At 40.7% G+C, this 19,204-nt stretch overlaps 1 long non-coding RNA gene across 1 annotated transcript in view; it reads right to left on the reverse strand.

Annotated features, from left to right (window-relative positions):
- Positions 1-18,903, reverse strand: part of LOC308629499 — a 38,443-nt gene extending 19,540 nt beyond the window's left edge. Inside the window, exon 1 of the long non-coding RNA XR_014017679.1 lies at positions 18,847-18,903. This is a non-coding gene — a long non-coding RNA (uncharacterized lncRNA). The remainder of the gene's footprint in view (positions 1-18,846) is intronic.
- Positions 18,904-19,204: the final 301 nt, after the last annotated feature.

Here is a 19,204-nt window from a genome sequence, read left to right on the forward strand (position 1 = left end):
ATCAGTTTGAGTCCAAAATCTTTGCTCTTTCCCCAGCACCAAGTTTTAACTTTCACTTAACTTGAACACAACTTGGGAGGGCCATAAAGTCAAATTGAAAATGCTATTTCTCTCAGGTCTTTACACTTGCACTAAAAAGAATAGGTCACTGTTGTTGTTAAGTCCTACCATAGATCCTCTTAAAATTGCTGCTGAAAATCTTATTAAGTTTTCTGTTCAGAATGTAATGCTTGGTAGTAAAAAGATACAAGCTCTTTGTGAAACGGTTTGTATCAGAAAACATGTCGTAAAAGCTGTGGGCTGCCAGGTAGCTGCCAAAGAAGTCATTTTACTTAAATTCAAATAACATCTAGAACACTTAACAGCTGGGGATTTTTGTTGGGAAGGAGTTTGTTTGTTACAAGGTAAGGGTGATTGAAAGTTGCAACTAGAATGGCTGGAAATATCAACATGCAATCCACAAATTCTCTCCTCCCACCTCCCCACCTAAAGTGGTTTCTGTGTTTGTCTGATCAACTGGGTCTTGGTTGTTCGTTTGATCCGGGCTTGGGCGGGTGAGAAGGGGTCTTTTTGTTCTGTCAATCTGATCTAGAGCTCATAAACTCAAGTGCCAACAGGAATATGTAGAAGAGGAAGAAGCCAGGGTTGTATTCTTTTTTCAAAGACCCTTGATCTTCTTTTCTTCTTTTTAATCTTCAAACATGGGTGATTACTGTTTGCATCCAAAGGAAAATATGGGGTCTTGACACATGCAGTGTGTCAACATGTCTCTCTACCTTTCACTTCCTTATCTTTAAGGATACCTGGAAACAAGCATGGATGGAGTCAAGATTCAGAGATGAGCAGACAGTGGTGGTGAACAGAGGTGATGAGACAAATTGGATAGTGTGTGTGACTGGGTGGCCAGGGATGCAGGACCACTCTTACTACATCTTTCAGAAATGAGGCAAAGGCAAGCCAGAAATTTGCAAGTCAGTGTGAAAGCCACCGATTTTTCAGTGTTACCTAAAATATTTTGAAAATTGTGTTCGCCAGACAAAAACACTTGGGGTGGTTGAATACAGCCCACTGGTTTGGGGTATTTGGTGTAGAGAGGAGAACTGGATAAAGCCAAGAAAGTCTTGATGGATTTTTATTTTAAAAGGAACAGAGCTATTTCCATGAGAAAAGAGATCTGATGGAAGGAGGAAAGGGGGGGGTAGCAATGGGGGAATGGGGGGAGAAACTATAGGTACCAGCCATGCTTATGATGTGTGAACTCTTAGAAGAAAGGTGGAGAGAGAGGATTATAAGAGGCTTCTCTTTATATCCAGCAACAGAATTCCCTTTGCTGCTCCTATAGAAGAATTCAGTATCTATTTAAATTGCTTTTAAAAATTTTTTGACATAGGTTGAAACTTTGTTTTAGCTACACCACACAGAGGGTAGAAAGCCTCAGCCCCAGCATGTCACTCACCTCTCTGTGCCCTATTTTAATCATCTGTAAAATGGGACTCCTATGGGCACCTACCTCTTGGAGATAATGTTGGTAAAACACTTGGCAGTGCCTGACCCTTTTAAATTCTCAATGGATGTGGGTCATTATTATTTATTATCTCATTTACCTTGGCTAAATTGTCTAAACTCTCAGAACTTCTCTTTCCTTATAGTTAAATGGGATATTAAAAAATATCTGCCCCTTATATGTATAACTGAATCACTCTGTTGTACAGCAGAAGTTAACACAACATTGTAAATCAACTATACTTCAATTAAAAAAAAAGAGGAATAAAAATCTTCCCCTTGGGGAGGATTATTACATAGCCTTGTATACAGTAATCCCCCCCTTACTTGCAGTTTCACTTTCTGTGGTTTCAGTTACCTGTGGGTAACTGCAGTCAGAAAATACTAAATGGAAAATTCCAGAAATGAACAGTTCATAAGTTTTAAATTGCACGCTGTTCTGAGTAGCATGATGAAATCTCACTCTGTCCTGCTGTCCCGCCTGGGACATAAATCATCCCTTTGTCCAGCATGTCTTGCCCATTAGACACTTAATAGCCATCTCTGTTATCAGATGGACTGTCCCAGTATTGCAGTGCTTGTGTTTAGGGTACAAACCCTTGGGTATAGGGTTCAATACTATCTGCCATTCCAGGCATCCACTGGGGATCTTGGAAAGAATCCCCCACGGATGTGGTGGGGGAGGACTATTGTATATAAAGCGTGTAGCACAGAGACAGCACAAGCAAGAAGAACTACAATCCTGCAGCCTGTGGAATGAAAACCACATTCACAGAAAGACAGACAAAATGAAAAAGCAGAGGACTATGTACCAGATGAAGGAACAAGATAAAACCCCAGAAAAACGAAATGAAGTGGAGATAGGCAACCTTCCAAAAAAAGTGGAGATAGGCAACCTTCCAAAAAAATTCAGAATAATGATAGTGAAGATGATACAGCACCTCGGAAAAAGAATGGAGGCAAAGATCAATAAGATGCAAGAAATGTTTAACAAAGACCTAGAAGAATTAAAGAACAAACAAACAGAGAAGAATAATACAAAAACCGAAATGAAAAATACACTAAAAGGAATCAATAGCAGAATAACTGAGGCAGAACGGATAAGTGATCTGGAAGACAGAATGGTAGGATTCACTGCTGCAGAATAGAATAAAGAAAAATGAATGAAAAGAAATGAAGACCACCTAAGAGACCTCTGGGACAACATTAAAGGCACCAACATTCACATTATAGGGGTCCCAGAAGGAGGAGAGACAGAGAAAGGTCCCAAGAAAATATCTGAAGAGATTATAGTAAAAAATTTCCCTAACATGGGAAAAGAAATAGCCACCCAAGTCCAGGAAGCACAGAGAGTCTCAGGCTGGATAAACCCAAGGAGAAACACGCTGAGACACATAGCAATCAAATTGACAAAAATTAAAGACAAAGAAAAATTATTGAAAGCAACAAGGGAAAAAATGACAAATAACATATACGGGAACTCCCATAAGGTTAAGACCTGATTTCTCAGCAGAAACTCTACAAGCCAGAAGGGAGTGGCACGATATATTTAAAGTGATGAAAGGGAAGTACCTATAACCAAGATTACTCTACCTGGCAAGGATTTCATTCAGATTCGACAGAGAAATCAAAAGCTTTACAGGCAAGAAAAGCTAAGAGAATTCAGGACCAAACCAGCTCTACAACAAATGCTAAAGGAACTTCTCTAAGTGGGAAACATAAGAGAAGAAAAGGACCTGCAAAAACAAACCCATAACAATTAATAAAATGGTAATAGGAACATAAATATTGATAATTACCTTAAATGTGAATGGATTAAATGCACAAACCAAAAGACACAGGCTTGCTGAATGGATACAAAAACAAGACCCACATATATGCTGTCTACAAGAGACCCACTTCAGACCTAGGGACACACAGAGACTGAAAGTGAGGGGATGGAAAAAGACTTTGATTTCCATTCAAATGGAAATCAAAAGAAAGCCTGAGTAGCAATACTGATATCAGATAAAATAGACTGTAAATAAAGAATGTTACAAGAGACAGGAAGGACACTACATAATGATCAAGGGATCAATCCAAGAAGAAGATCTAACAATTATAAATATATATGCATCCAACATAGGAGCACCTCAATACATAAGGCAAATGCTAACAGCTATAAAAAAGGAAATCAACAGTAACACAATAATAGTGGGGGACTTTAACACCTCACTTACACCAATGGATGGATCATTCAGACAGGAAATTAATAAGGAAACAAAAGCTTTAAATGACATAATAGACCAGATGGATTTAATTGATATTTATAAGACATTCCCTCCAAAAACAGTAGATTACACTTTCTTCTCAAGTGCACATGGAACATTCTCCAGGATAGATCACACCTTGGGTCACAAATCAAGCCTTGGTAAATTTAAGAAAATTGAAATCATATCACGCATCTTTTCTGATCAAAACGCAATGAGATTAGAAATCAATTACAGGGAAAAAAACGTAAAAAAAACCAAACACGTAGAGGCTAAACAATACATTACTAAATAACCAAGAGATAACTGAAGAAATCAAGGAGGAAATCAAAAAATACCTAGAGACAAATGACGATGAAAACATGATGATCCAAAACTTACGGGATGCAGCAAAAGCAGTTCTAAGAGGGAAGTTTATAGCAATACAATCCTACCTCAAGAAACAAGAAAAATCTCAAATAAACAATCTAAACTTACAGCTAAAGGAACTAGAGAAAGAAGAACAAACAAAACCCAGAGTTAGTAGAAGGAAAGAAAACACAAAGATCAGAGCAGAAATAAATGAAAAAGAAACAAAGAAAACAATAGCAAAGATCAATAAAAGTAAAAGCTGTTTTTTTGAGAAGATAAACAAAATTGATAAACCTTTAGCCAGACTCATCAAGAAAAATAGAGAGAGGACTCAAATCAATACAATTAGAAATGAAAAAGGAGAATTTACAACAGACACTGCAGAAATACAAACCATAATAAGAGACTACTACAAGCAACTCTATGCCAATAAAATGGACAACCTGGAAGAAATGGACAAATTCTTAGAAACGTATAACCTTCCAAGACTGAACCAGAAAGAAATAGAAAATATGAACAGACCAATCACAAGTAAGGAAATTGAAACTGTGACTAAAAATCTTCCAACAAACAAAAGTCCAGGACCAGATGGCTTCACAGGTGAATTCTATCAAACATTTAGAGAAGAGCTAACACCCATCCTTCTCAAACTCTTCCAAAAAATTGCAGAGGAGAGAATACTCCCAAACTCTTTCTATGAGGTCACCATCACCCTGATATCAAAACCACACAAAGATGTCACAAAAAAAGAAAATTACAGACCAGTATCACTGAGGAATATAGATGCAAAAATCCTCAACAAAATACTATCAAACAGAATCCAACAACACATTAAAAGGATCATGCACCATGATTTATGTGGGATTTATCCCAGGGATTCAAGGATTCTTCAATATATGCAAATCAATCAATGTGATACACCATATGAACAAACTGAAGAATAAAAACCATATGGTCACCTCAATAGATGCAGAAAAAGGTTGTGACAAAATTCAACACCCATTTATGATAAAAACTCTCCAGAAAGTGGGCATAGAGGGAACTTACCCCAACATAATAAAGGCCATATATGACAAACCCACAGCAAACATCATTCTCATTGGTGAAAACCTGAAAGAATTTCCTCTAAAATCAGGAAGAAGACAAGGATGTCCATGCTTGCCACTATTATTCAACATAGTTTTGGAAGTGCTAGCCACAGCAATCAGAGAAGAAAAAGAAGTAAAAGGGATACAAACTGGAAAAGAAGAAGTAAAACTGTCACTGTTTGCGGATGACATGATACTATACATAGAGAATCCTAAAGATGCCACCAGAACACTACTAAAGCTAATCAATAAATTTGGTAAAGTAGCAGGATACAGAGCTGGAGGAATCAGACTCTCTGACTTCAGCCTATACTACAAAGCTACAGTAATTAAGATAATATGGTACTGGCACAAAAAGAGAAATATAGATCAATGCAACAGGATCGAAAGCCAAGAGGTAAACCCATGCACCTATGGTCAACTAATCTATGACAAAGGAGGCAATGATATACAATGGAGAAAAGACAGTCTCTTCAATAATTGGTGCTGGGAAAACTGGACAGCTACACGTAAAAGAATGAAATTAGAACACTCCCTAACACCATACACAAAAATAAACTCAAAATGGATTAAAGACCTAAATGTAAGGCCAGACACTATAAAACTCTTGGAGGAAAACATAGGAAGAACACTCTTTGACATAAATCACAGCAAGATCTTTTTTGACCCACCTTCTAGAGTAATGGAAATAAAAACAAAAATAAATGAATGGTACCTAATGAAACTTAAAAGCTTTTGCACAGTAAAGGAAATTATAAATGAGACAAAAAGACAACCCTCAGAATGGAAGAAAATATTTGCAAATGAATCAACAGACAAAGGATTAATCTCCAAAATATATAAACAGCCCATGCAACTCAATATTAAAAAAACAAACAACCCAATCCAAAAGTGGACAAAAAACCTAAATAGACATTTCTCCAAAGAAGACATACAGATGGCCAAGAAGCACGTGAAAAGCCACTCAACATCACTAATCACTAGAGAAATGCAAATTAAAACTACAATGAGGTATCACCTCACGGGTTAGAATGGGCATCATCAGAAAATCTACAAACAATAAATTCTGGAGAGGGTGTTGAGAAAAGGGAACCCTCTTGCACTGTTGGTGGGAATGTAAATTGATACAGCCACTATGGAGGTTCCTTAAAAAGCTAAAAATAGAACTACCATATGACCCAGCAATCCCGCTACTGGGCATCTACCCTGATAAAACCATAATTCAAAAAGAGTCATGTACCACAATGTTCACTGAAGCACTATTTACAATAGCCAGGACTGGAAACAACCTAAGTGTCCATTGACAGAGGAATGTATAAAGAAGATATGGCACATATACACAATGGAATATTACTCAGCCATAAAAAGAAACAAAATTGAGTTATTTGTAGTGAGGTGGATGGACCTAGAGTCTGTCAGACAGAGTGAAGTAAGTCAGAAAGAGAAAAACAAATACCGTACACTAACACATATATATGGAATCTAAAAAAAAAAAAGGTTCTGACGAACCTAGGGTCAGGACAGGAATAAAGACGCAGATATTGAGAATGGACTTCAGGACATGGGTAGGGGGAAGGGTAAGTTGGGACAAAGTGAGAGAGTGGCATGGACATATATACACTACCAAATGTAAAACAGATAGCCAGTGGGAAGCAGCCGCATAGCACAGGGAGATCAGCTCGGTGCTTTGTGACCACCTAGAGGGGTGGGGTAGGGAGGGTGGGAGGGAGAAGCAAGAGGGAGGAGATATGGGGATATATGTATATGTATAGCTGACTCACTTTGTTATACAGCAGAAACTAACACAGCATTGTAAAGCAATTATACTCCAATACAGATGTTAAAAAAAAAAAAAAAAAGAAATACGATACATAGCAGAGTTTGGGGTCAATAGCTCTACCACCTGCAGGGTATGCAATCTATCTGGGCTTCACTTGTCTCAGCTGTAAAGTATGGATAACACTTAATTTTAAAGGTTTTAAAGAGATCTGACATGTTATATATATCAAGTTCCTGACACTCAGACACTCTTATTACACTCAAGAAAAATAGTAGTAGCTGCCATTGCCACCAGTGCCGCTATTATCATGGTTATTATGATTCACGTTGTATTTCTATTAATCATAGGAACTTTCTATGGAATAGCGGCCCTGTGTTTCAATATCTACTGGGAGAGGAGTCAACGTATTCATTCATTAAACAAATATTTCTGAAAAAAAAATTAAAGGAATTACCATATGACCCAGCAATCCCACTACTGGGCATATACCCAGAGAAAACCACAATTCAAAAAGACACAGGCGGGATTCCCTGGTGGTGCAGTGGTTGAGAGTCCACCTGCTGGTGCAGGAGACACGGGTTCGTGCCCTGGTCCGGGAAGATCCCACATGCCGCAGAGCGGCTGGGCCCGTGAGCCATGGCCGCTGAGCCTGCGCGTCCGGAGCCTGTGCTCCGCAACGGGAGAGGCCACAACAGTGATGGGCCCGCGTACCGCAAAAAAAAAAAAAAAAAAAAAAAAGACACATGCACTCCAATATTCATTGCAGCACTATTTATAACAGCCAGGTGATGAAAGTGACCTAAATGCTCATCAACAGATGAATGGATAAAAAGGATGTGGTACATATATACAATGGAACATTACTCAGCATAAAAAGGAACAATATTGGGTCATTTGTAGAGACATGGATGGACCTAGAGACTGTCATACAGAGTGAAGTAAGTCAGAAAGAGAAAAACAAATATTGTATATTAACACATATATGTGGAATCTAGAAAAATTGTACAGATGAATCAGTTTGCAAGGCAGAAATAGAGACACAGATGTAGAGAAAAAATGTATGGACACCAAGGGGGGACAGCGGGGGGTGGGGGGGTGGGGGTGGGATGAAAAAGATTAAATAAAATGTAGCGTTTAGCACAGGTTACCACAGTTTAACCACGCACATTGTAGACACTCAATCTGCTGTTCCCAATGTGCCTGAATATCCTCTTCCTCCTGTCTCCCTCCTTCCTCTACTCTCCTCCTTTCTTCCTTCTTCCAGGGAAGCTCTGCTGAAGGCTACTTGCAAATACATCCCAAAAGGCAGGCCAGGAGCAGATCATGCAGCTGAGAGACCATGGCTGAGGGTTTTATTTCAAGATGATGGGAAGCCATGGATGGTCATTAAATAACAAGAAGGTCTGCAACAATTTTGAGTGGAGGGGAGAAAAGATCAGAATCTTTGAAAGCAGTCAAGAAGCTCTACAGGGTGAGGAATGATGGGAACTTAACTAAGGTGGTAAAGGTGGGCAAGGAGCGGAAGAATCAAATTAGGGAAATGAGGCAGAATCAATAAAGCTGGGCAACAGATTCGATATGAGGTTAAGAGAGAGAGGAGTGAAGAATGAAGATGAAGTTCAACCTCAGACGACTAGGAGACTGTGATGCCCTTAACAGAAGTCTGCCAGGAAAAGGGATAGGTCGGATGGACAAAGATATACATCTGGTCTAGGACAGGAATGATGCACATGCAAGCCTAAATGTCTAACAGACAGCTAGAAGATTGACACAGATTCCATGAGGGTCAACCGTGTCCGTCTTGTTATATGCCCAGTGCCGAAGGCAGAGCCTGTGTAGTATAGACGATCAATAAACACTTTCTGAATGAATGCTGGGCCAGAATCCAGGCAAGAAGTTGAGCCTGGAAATGAGTGTTGGAGTCTCCTTATATAGATCCATTAGCTGAAAACATACAATTTAATGGAGCAGCCAAGTATAGAGTGATAGGCAGAGAGGAAAGGCGGTCCAAGGAGGGATCTTCGTGGGGGAAGATGCTGACAAGTGTCAGTAGGTCTTTACCAGAGTTGATAAGTGAGGAAAGAAGAGTCAGCAAGGTGAACGTACACCAGAGAGATCTATCAGAAAGTGGGTCTTCTATTCTGAGGCTCAGAACCATTACATCAGCCTTCCCAGAAGCTACAGCTTGGAATCCTAGAAGGACGAGGGCCCCGCTGGCACCTGAACAAGAGTTGCAGAAAAAGCAACAGAGCAAAAACCTCCCCAGCTCATTAAATCCTGCTTGAGGCAAAAGAAATTCCAGCAGATTCCAGGAAACTGTCAAGAGGAGGAATTGCCCTCACCAAGACAGCGTGACAACCATATCCCAATAGGGCCAAGATGCCTTGCAGGGTGTCACTGAGCAGGACCCTCAGCGGCAAAAGAAGCCAGTCTGCCCGTTGAGTGTTGATCCCCACTGTTTCCCTTTGTCTCTCCCAGCAATTCCAAAGATTCACCCATTTCCCTTGGGTCTGAGCTGCTTGAAACAAAGTGGAAGTATTTTCCCACCCAGCAAATATGATCCTTGCTAGTCTTGCTCGGTCTTTCTTGACTGATTTTGCTCATAATTTAGTCATCTCCTTGCTGTCTTCCCTGGGTAACCCCCAAGTTACTGCCATTGAGGAAGAAGGGACATTGCCCTGAAGTTTCAGGGCTTGAAATTGATCTTCAAAGAAAAACAACGTTATTTCTTTTTAATTGTTATGGATGCTTTCATGGTTCTTTAGAAGGGAAGACATATCTTTTCTGGTTCTTTTGGAAGAGGGGGAGAGAGATCTAAAATATTAAATTCCAAAGACTTTCTTGACCTTCACACCTGACACAATCCCTGTTCCAGGTCCCAGCGTGAGGACTTAGTAAACGTTTGGTCAAGTAAATGCATAGAATCAGAGGGCATTCCCTCACAGGCAACACTTCCTGTGGGTGAAACACAAAGATTTCAAACTTCAGGGTCAAAAACTATCCTTCCAGCTGTGTGCTCTGTCTCCTGGAACAGAGTCACTGTTTTCTCCAAGCCAAACAAAGTCACTGTTGGCATTCCTCCTACTTCTGCATTTAGGCGCTCACCAAGCTATTGGATTTTACTCCACAAATCCCTTTCAGATTAGCCCTCACCCCGATAACCCTACTGTCACAGCCTTCCTTTAGGGTTTATTATCTGGAGCTAGAGAGCATCATTACGATAATTGTCTCTCTCCTGGTTCTAGCCAGGAGGAATTTGTTCTAGTAACTATACCCTATATATATATGCTAGTTATCTTTGTCAAATAAAATTATATCATTATTCTCTTATATAAAAAAACTCCTGGGGACTTCCCTGGTGGCCCAGTGGTTGAGAATCTGCCTTCCAAGGCAGGGGATGCAGGTTCAATCCCTGGTCAGGGAACTGAGATCCCACATGCTGCAGGGCAACTAAGCCCACGTACTGCAACTACTGAGCGCGTGCCACAACTAGAGAGAAGCCCGCGTGCTGAAACGAAAGATCCCAAGTGCCGCAACTAAGGTCTGATGCAGCCAAAATAAAAATAAATAAATAAATATTCTTTAAAAAACCTCCTGGGAATCAATTTTTTCCAGAATAAACTCTATACTCCCTACTGAACTTTCCAGCTTCACCCCTAGTTGCTTCTCCCATTTCAGCCAGTGTCCCAGCCACTCTGAGCTACTCATTTTTCCTAAAATGCAACCAATTCTAAGATGCGTGTGTACCTTTCCTTTCCTTTCCTTTCCTTTCCTTTCCCCAGAAGTCCTTTTCCCCTTTTGATTGCAGAGCAATTTATCTTCTATAATCCCCTTGCCAGTCCTTCACAGTCTCAAACTTAGTCCCACTCACCCTACTCTACTCTGCTTATATCCTAGGTGTTGAGGCAAGAGATCCATCATTCTCTGTCCTTTGGCGGGGACAAAGGACATCCCTTGTCTCCCGCAAGAGAGGACATAGTCCTCCAAGACAGAGTTTTATCTCCACTATTTATTTCCTGAAATGTCCCCAGAGTGGGAAGGACAAATAGCATCATGTCCATTTGATATGTGGAAGGAGACAGTCTCAGGCAGGAGTTGTCACAGCAAGACAAGATGTGGAAAGTAGCACAGAGTCATCATCTGGCTCTGTATCTTCTTGGCCCACTCACTGAGCAGCTCCACAAGGCACTCACTATGTAGTACCCGAGAGCTCTTCTCACCCAGAATTCCAAGAAAAAAAATCCCAGCTCTCAGCAGGAGCCCAGGATGACCTGCTCTGTCCTGCCAGCCAGCAGGACCAGCGATTCCTTCTAGAAAACTGTACTGTGTAGTGTAGATGTTTTCCTAAAAGAAATGAAGCAGTCTCTAGGAGAAATGAAGCTCAAAATTAAGTGCCCACAACCACACTACTTGATATTTATTATTCGGAAAAAACCAATATATGAACATGGAAAAATAAGCAAGCAGTACAGAAAGATATACCATGAAAAGGACATCTATCTCTCAACACTTGTGCCCCATGCTCTCTCCCCAGCAGTTGTTTACCTCCTAAAACTATGCCGCCTTATATAACAAGTGCACATTTTTGAAATGAATGGAAACACAGTAAAAATACTAATCGATACCTTGCTCTTTTCACTTAAAATATACTTTAGAGATCATTCTGTATGAGCCATAGACATCTAAGTCCTTTCATAGCTGCACAGTATTCAACTGTGTGGATGTGCCCCCATTAGTTCAGCTTCCCTATTGATAGGCCCTTAGATTGTTTCCAAGCTCTAGTTATCAAAAGGGTTGCTGCAAATAGGTCATACATATGTCATCATGCACATATGCCAACATCTGTGACATAAATTCACAAAACGGAAGATGATGGGCCAAAAGATAGGAAAGTACAAACAAAAAAAATGAAGGTCCTTCTGTGGATGATGGGTCCCTGGAGTTCTGAGTCATTCTACGTGGCTCTGTTGGCCGTAAGTGGGGAGCATCTGACTTCAAACAGAGTGTCTGGCATGACATGGCCCTGCACTGCACTGCACACAGTAAAAAAGCTCTGGGGTGAAAGAACTTGGGGTGCTTTGGTGTTTTCAAATTCATTGTCCATATATAAACCCTTAGCACGGCATTCAAGGCCTTTCATGATCTGGTGCATCATATAATGAAGTGATTTAGGTCTTAGCTACAAGCCACACTCCTGCTTAGAAACTTGAAAGCAGAATATAAGAGGTGCGAAGATGAACTCAGAGTGTGGTTAACTTTCCCCAAGGCATATGTAGACCTGGCCCAATGTTACATCTTCCTAGTCTGATCCCAAGTCATTAACCAACCCTCATGCATATCCCAAAATAGTCATTAGTCACATCCAAAGAGGCAGAAAAAAGACTTGTAGTAATTTAAGACCTAGGACACACCCAATTAGGAATAAAGATGTAGATTTGGAGTTTCACACTCATATACATACGTAGCCCCACCACCACACACATACACAGACACACATCTTGTGTTATGACCAAGCCCAGTGGAGAGCTCAGGCCCCGTCCAAATGGAGCCACCACTATTCAGTTCAGTTCCACTTCTGCTCCCTTGTGAGACAGCCAGCCTGCTATCACAAGAATTTACATGTTTCCAAGACAAACTAGAAATACAGATTTGTATGTAAAACTTCCAAATTGTATAGAATTTGAAAATAATATTTTAAAAAGTTAATCCTAGGCCAGGTGAAAAAAAAAAGCATATAGTCAGATTAGGTCCATGAGCCCTCAGATCTCTCTGCTCTCTTTCCCCTTCTTCGCCAAACAAGTTCTCCCAGTACTCAGCATCCATGCTTCCAACCTAAGTAATAGAAATCCAGGAAGGTCTCCAATTTACAGCTGAAACAGAGGCCAGAAAGCAAGCCCACTTTTGTTGAAAGGAATGTTCTGAAGGACTCTCTGAGCCTGTGCTCCAGCTGTTGGAATGAAGCTCACATATTAAGCATTCTGAGGACCTCACAAGACAAGTTATAATTAAGAGCTAAATTATATATGACCAGCTGGTGAACTGAGTGTGTTGGGCCATAAAACAATGATCAGTCAGATCAACTTAAGAAAGCGACATTGCTTCATTTCCAATCCTAAAGCTGCTTTGCTATCCGAGGCTTCTTGACCATTTCTCACTCCCCAGGTGGTGTTCTTTCCCTGATCCTTTGAAATGAGTTGTGTGCTCCTTCCTAAAGTGCCTCAGAGGAAGAGCAGAAAATCCGGGGGCTCCTCACACCCATCCTTTCCATTCCCCCTTTGAGTGGGATGTGCAAATGTGCTTCTCCTTGGAACAGCCTCTTGTACATATGGCATGTTCTTGGAGGAGATGTGCCTGCATCTTTGGGAACTCACTCGGGGCAGGGCTGGCACTAGCCTATGGCCTTCCCTTTCAGAACTAGAACAGCGGGGAAATGGGACTTCAGGTTACCAGTCAACAGCACCCCAAATCTGGCTACCACTGTGTATGTACAGGAAAACAAGGATGGATTTAGATGCATTTGACCCTGATTTTTCTGTTACTATGTTGAAACGTGAAACACTGGGAGAGATTTGAAATTTTCCATGTTATATATAAACCTTGCCGGGAAATTAAAAGTATCTCTCTACATATTCCACTCTATTGGCTGCCCAGCACCCCTTTAATTGTCTCTTGATAATATCACCCCCATTTCCCTTTGGAAAATTATCTCTTCCTCGCTGCTTTGGGCTTAGGGACTATTTTCCCAGATGCTTTCTTTATCTTACCCTAGTCAAAGCATGAAAACATTCTGTCATTCCTTCAGTGGTTCATTTCACAAATACTCACTGAGCATCTACTTTGTTTCAAGTACTGTCCTTGGTGCTGAAAACATAGATTGATAATTAATAGTCTTCTTACTTCTGACTTTATGGAGCTTACCTTCGGCCTAAGCGGGGCTGTCAAGTTCCTTCTATGGATTTAGGATCGTAAACAGAATGACACAATAACTAAAAACGATTGGACTCATCTATTCCAGCTTTGGCACCCTTGTGAGATGTGGGAGGAATTTCTGATTCTCGGACCCAAGAATTACTTACATTTCTATCCACAGGGACTGCTGGGTGCTTACTTATATCTATATCCTTTTTTCCAGCCTTGCCATCAATGCCATGAGTACTCAACATACTTCCAATAAAATCCTCTTTTGTTTTTATTTACCGGTGTCAATTTTTACTACTTATAAACCAGGAACCTCCACTAATGTTGGAGCTGCTTCTCAGCCTATCTGGTCACTAAGCTGGCTTGGGTATCTCATCTTACCACAACTTGGAGTGTTTTTTTTTTTTTTTAAATCAGTTTGATTAAAACAATTAGTTGAAAATAACTGAATCCACACTGTAGAAAACATTACATGCAATTTGACACTACCCTTCTCTCTCTCTCTCTCTCTCTCTCTCGCTCGCTCGCTCTCTCATATCTCTTCTCTCTTGATCCCCCATAGAAATCAAGACTATCTAAAGCACAATTTTTTTTCGCCAAGCCAGGCAGAATGCAGGATCCCAGTTCCCAGACCAGGGATCGAACCCATGCCCCCTGTAGTGGAAGTGCACGGTCCCAACCACTGGACCACCAGGGAAGTCCCTAATGCACTATTTTAATAATAACCATTGGTGTCTTCTCACTAGGATATTGTTACTGTCTTTAGGCAGGGGTAGCTAGGAATATGTACGTCCTAGTTCTTGCCTATCTTGGTTTCTTCCATATTTTAACTCACCCACTTCTCCATCCCTCAGTGACTGGCACAGCTCACTGTTTGGAGCATGCTTTAGTAAAGGTTTTGTATCAGTGCAAATATCCTAATGGCTTGTCTTTCAGACTCTCTGTATAGTGTAGTTTCAAGTGAGTCTTAAAGGGAATGTGAGTCTCTGAGATGTGCCGCAAATGCAGCCTATCTCTTTCTAAGCTGAATTGCACATGGCAGAAGAAAACATAAATTGTTTTGGTTATTTTCAGAGTCTAAGCAGATAATGTAAACAAATAAATATAGAAAGACACAAGGCAATATAAGGTTGTGGAAGCCTATGAATCAGAGAGCATGTGCCCTGCTTATAGAACCAGCCACCACCTGGCTGTTGCCATGCAGAAATGTGGGCCCAGGATTGTCAGATCTTCCCATTTTTCAAGAGAAGCTTTGAAATCTGGATTTGTGGGTGCATCTACCAATTTGGGGATGTTGGCAATGAAATAAAAGGGAATTATTGCTTGAAAACAAAATAAGATATGTTTATGGGCAGATTTTAGCCAAGGAGCTGTCAGTTTTCAGCTCTGGATCTTCCTTCATCTCTGCAATTCATCTCACAATATATCAGCTGGTTGTGCTTCTTGATACTTTTAGCTTCATGTTTTGGTTCTTCCTTATTCTCTCACCTTGTTTGGAATTGATAACCTTCTTCCAGACCACTTGCTTTATGGTGTTGCTCTAGGAATTACCCCAGGCTCTGATGCTCGGGTGCTCTTGACTTCATTGCAGGCTTGGGGATGATTGTCCAAGCCTTCCAGCCTCCAGCCTCTGCTGCACTGCAATGCTCTCCATGACAAGGAATTTACTACCACACATCAGATGATTCCATCATATGAAGCCATATAATGTAATGGAAAGTATGTGGATTTTAGGGTAAAACAAATACCAGTTCTTCCCAGCTTGGTTACTTAGCCTGTGCAAGCCACAGTTTTATCTGTTAAACAGATACTCGTTTGAGGAATTAAATGTGATGACATTGGCCAGCGTGTTGTCACTTTCACATAGGAAGTAAGGGGGTCATAGTGGTGGTTTCCATTCTTTCTATTATTTCTTCTCCATTCACCTTGTGAATGCCCTCCTGAGTATATATCAAATCTCACTTTCACATTGTAGTCTTTCAAAATTAAGAAACCATGTTCATATCTCCCCAGGTGTTCTCTTTTCCAGACTCAGTGGAACCGGTCAAGTGTAGAGCGACCCCCATATGGACATTAACCCCAGTCATTCCTGGGATTCAAGCAAGACAAGGAGGTGTGTTTGCAGCTGTGGTAGAGAGGGACTTCTGGAAGCCTGTCTGGGGGACTGAGGATCCACCTGGGAAAGGGATCATCTTAAGAAGAGGGTCTTGGGGAAAGGGTTTCATTCAGTTACAATGCTCCAATCTGAGAGTGGGAAGTGGTAATAGGGAAAAGGTCTTTCTCAGCACAGCATGTGAGATTTGTGCTCTAACACAGCACCTGTGGACACATGCCTGGCTGACTAAGGAGAAGGCAGTGCAAAAAGAAATGAGTAAAAGAAGAACAAAAGGAAAAGAGCTGTTTTGACTTTGTAAAACACTGGGACCCAGGGCAGGATCGCTTGGAAGCTCATGAGACTGGACTGTGAGGGCGAGAGAGTTCTCCCATCAACACAGGCTTTGCTCCTCCTCACCACCATCCCCAGCAGACAAACCCCTGTCAGGATTAAAGGGATACCGGCTCTGCAATGCTTTACACATTAAACCTGCAATAATTGCTATTATTCGGTGTGATGGTGTGTGGCTTATAGCATCTGTGACTTGACAATCAAGTAATGAGCTACTGATGAGGGAAATGAACCTGATGACAGCTGAGGCTGGAGACCATTAACATATAAGACATTTCCTGCTGATGTTATCACCTGGGATTCTTTGATAATAGCTAATAATTATAACCACATTTATTGAGATGTTACTCTGTGCAGGGAGTGCTTTATATGGATTATTCCATGTAAGCCTCACAACAACTCTATGAGAAAATTGTTATTACTGTTCTGACTTACAGATGAGGAATCTGTAGATGAAATCTACAGATGAAAACAACACAGTTCCACAAAGTGTTGGGAAATGGGGGTTCAGGCATACTCATCAGTAGAGAGTTTAAGAGACACAGCAGAGGAGTGACAGGGTGTAATAGGGAAGAAATCTGACTGCATATTAGATCTGTTTCTTTTACTTTAACCTTTGTATTCTACTGACTTTGCTTCCAGTTAAGAATGTTGCCTATATCCTGAAATATACAGGGTAGCCCATTCTCAAGGCTCTGACCTTTAAGAGGGTAACACTTTTCCATTCATATAGAGATAAAAAGTTGCTGAACAGAGAATAACATTTAACTCATTGGAGGTTTACAGGAACATTGTGCCCTGACCTATGTGGACAGCTGCAAGAACAGATTCCGACACCAAGAAGTTTGCAACAACTAACCACAACCCCTCCCCCTTTTAGTGTAAAAGAAGCCTGAATTCTGACTGGGGTAAGAGGGCTCTCTAGGACATTAGTCTGCCATCTTCTCGGTCTGTTGGCTTTCCAAATAAAGTCATTATTCCTCGCCCCAACAACTCGTCTCCTAATTTATTGGCCTGTCGTGCAGCAAGCAGAACGAGTTTGGACTCAGTAACAAGAGCACACATGATCCCCTGAGCTATGACTGCCCTCAAGGAGGGACGATGCTCAGACTGGGCAGAGATAGGCTGGAAGCACCATGGGTGAGGATTCCACAGAGATGGATGCTGCTCCTCTACTTGACCATGGTAATAGGGAAAGGGCAGTGTCCGTGCCTTCCAGACATTCAGGTGCAAGGGGGATGAGCTGGGGATCTTGTTAAAAATGCAGATTCTGATTCAGTAGGTCTGGGGTGAGGCCCAAGATTCTGCACATCTTAAAATCCCTAAGGGGATGCCAATGCTGTGGGTCCACACATCACATTATGTGTAGCAAGGATCTAGGCAACTATATAACAATGGAGCTTGTGGTTAAAGAACTGACCTCGTGGGGAAAGAGTAACCCAGCTCTGGTCACGACTTACTCTGCCACTGAGCAAATTCAAAGCTGCTGAACCAACTCACTGCTACAGAAGCAGAGAAGACAGTAGTAAGGAAATGAGACCCCACAGCCATCCACATGGGTCTCTTCTTAGTTCTCCAAATGAAGTTAAAATGCCTTGTTTTTCACAATTAAAAAAATTGCACATTCAATGTAGCAAAACCACAAAACTAATAAAGTTAATTTTTTAACATCAATTTAATGCAATGGTAATATGTTTAATACAGTGGTAAATCAGCACCCATTAAGTGAACGGGATATAAATTACTAGAGCCAGGTTTCTTTTCCTTTTCCTTTAGCAATGTCCTCCGATTTTTAGTGTGAACTAACTGCAAAACTTATTTTTGTACAGCTCACAATGATGTTATGTGGCCTTCGCTTGATACAAAAGCGTCCTTTATCTATTATGCTCACCTCTCTTATTTTTGCATTAGCCTGTGACAATGAAAGTCATACATTATTGCTTTCATGATGACAAATCAAAATTTTCATTTCATAATTACATTAGAAGCTGAAGTCTTCTTTCATCAAAGTATCTTTCGATTGCAAAAAGGAATCTTTGTTTTTATTCCTGCCAAAATACTTCTAAGTGAATACAAGAACCGGAAGATGCAAAATTATGTGCCATCTTGTTTTTTAATTTTTAAAATTCATTTTTAAAAACTATTTTTTTCTTCCATCAAAACAGTGTATTTTGGGCCTCCCTGGTGGCGCAGTGGTTGAGAGTCCGCCTGCCGATGCAGGGGATACGGGTTCGTGCCCCGGTCTGGGAGGATCCCATATGCCGCGGAGCGGCTGGGCCCGTGAGCCATGGCCGCTGGGCCTGCGCATCCGGAGCCTGTGCTCCGCAACGGGAGAGGCCACAACAGTGAGAGGCCCGCATACCGCAAAAAGAAAAAAAAAAAAAAAACTGTATTTTTATTTCCTACTTCCTCATGTGAGAATATAGACAAAATATCAGTTCTGTTTCCATCTCTACTTCCCAAACTTCTTCTGAATTGTTACTTTTATAATGTCACATTTACAATACTTACATTTGGTTCTAGAATGGTAATTAGTCCTCTGAGCTTTATCAGTAGGCTGATTCTGAAAATTGAAAATCAATAGTTATTTCATTATTATGACTGTTTAAACGTGGTTCACCACACAACTGTTTCTCTGTACAGTTAAATGTTCTTTCTCGTACGACTTTTTGCCTGGAGTTCAATTTTTTTGGAACTAATTACTTTTGGCAAATTGTAAATTTTATTCAACCTCTCCTACAAATTTAGTATCCTATCAAGTTCTCCCGTTTCCCTGGAGATAATGTCTGATAATGTCTTTATTCTACCATACTATTTATTGATACTTAGCTATATACTGAATCTTTTTTTTTTAACATCTTTATTGGAG

This window comes from Mesoplodon bidens (assembly GCF_964165515.1).
Source record: "Mesoplodon bidens genome assembly, chromosome: 15".
In the NCBI taxonomy this organism is placed as follows: domain Eukaryota; kingdom Metazoa; phylum Chordata; class Mammalia; order Artiodactyla; family Ziphiidae; genus Mesoplodon; species Mesoplodon bidens.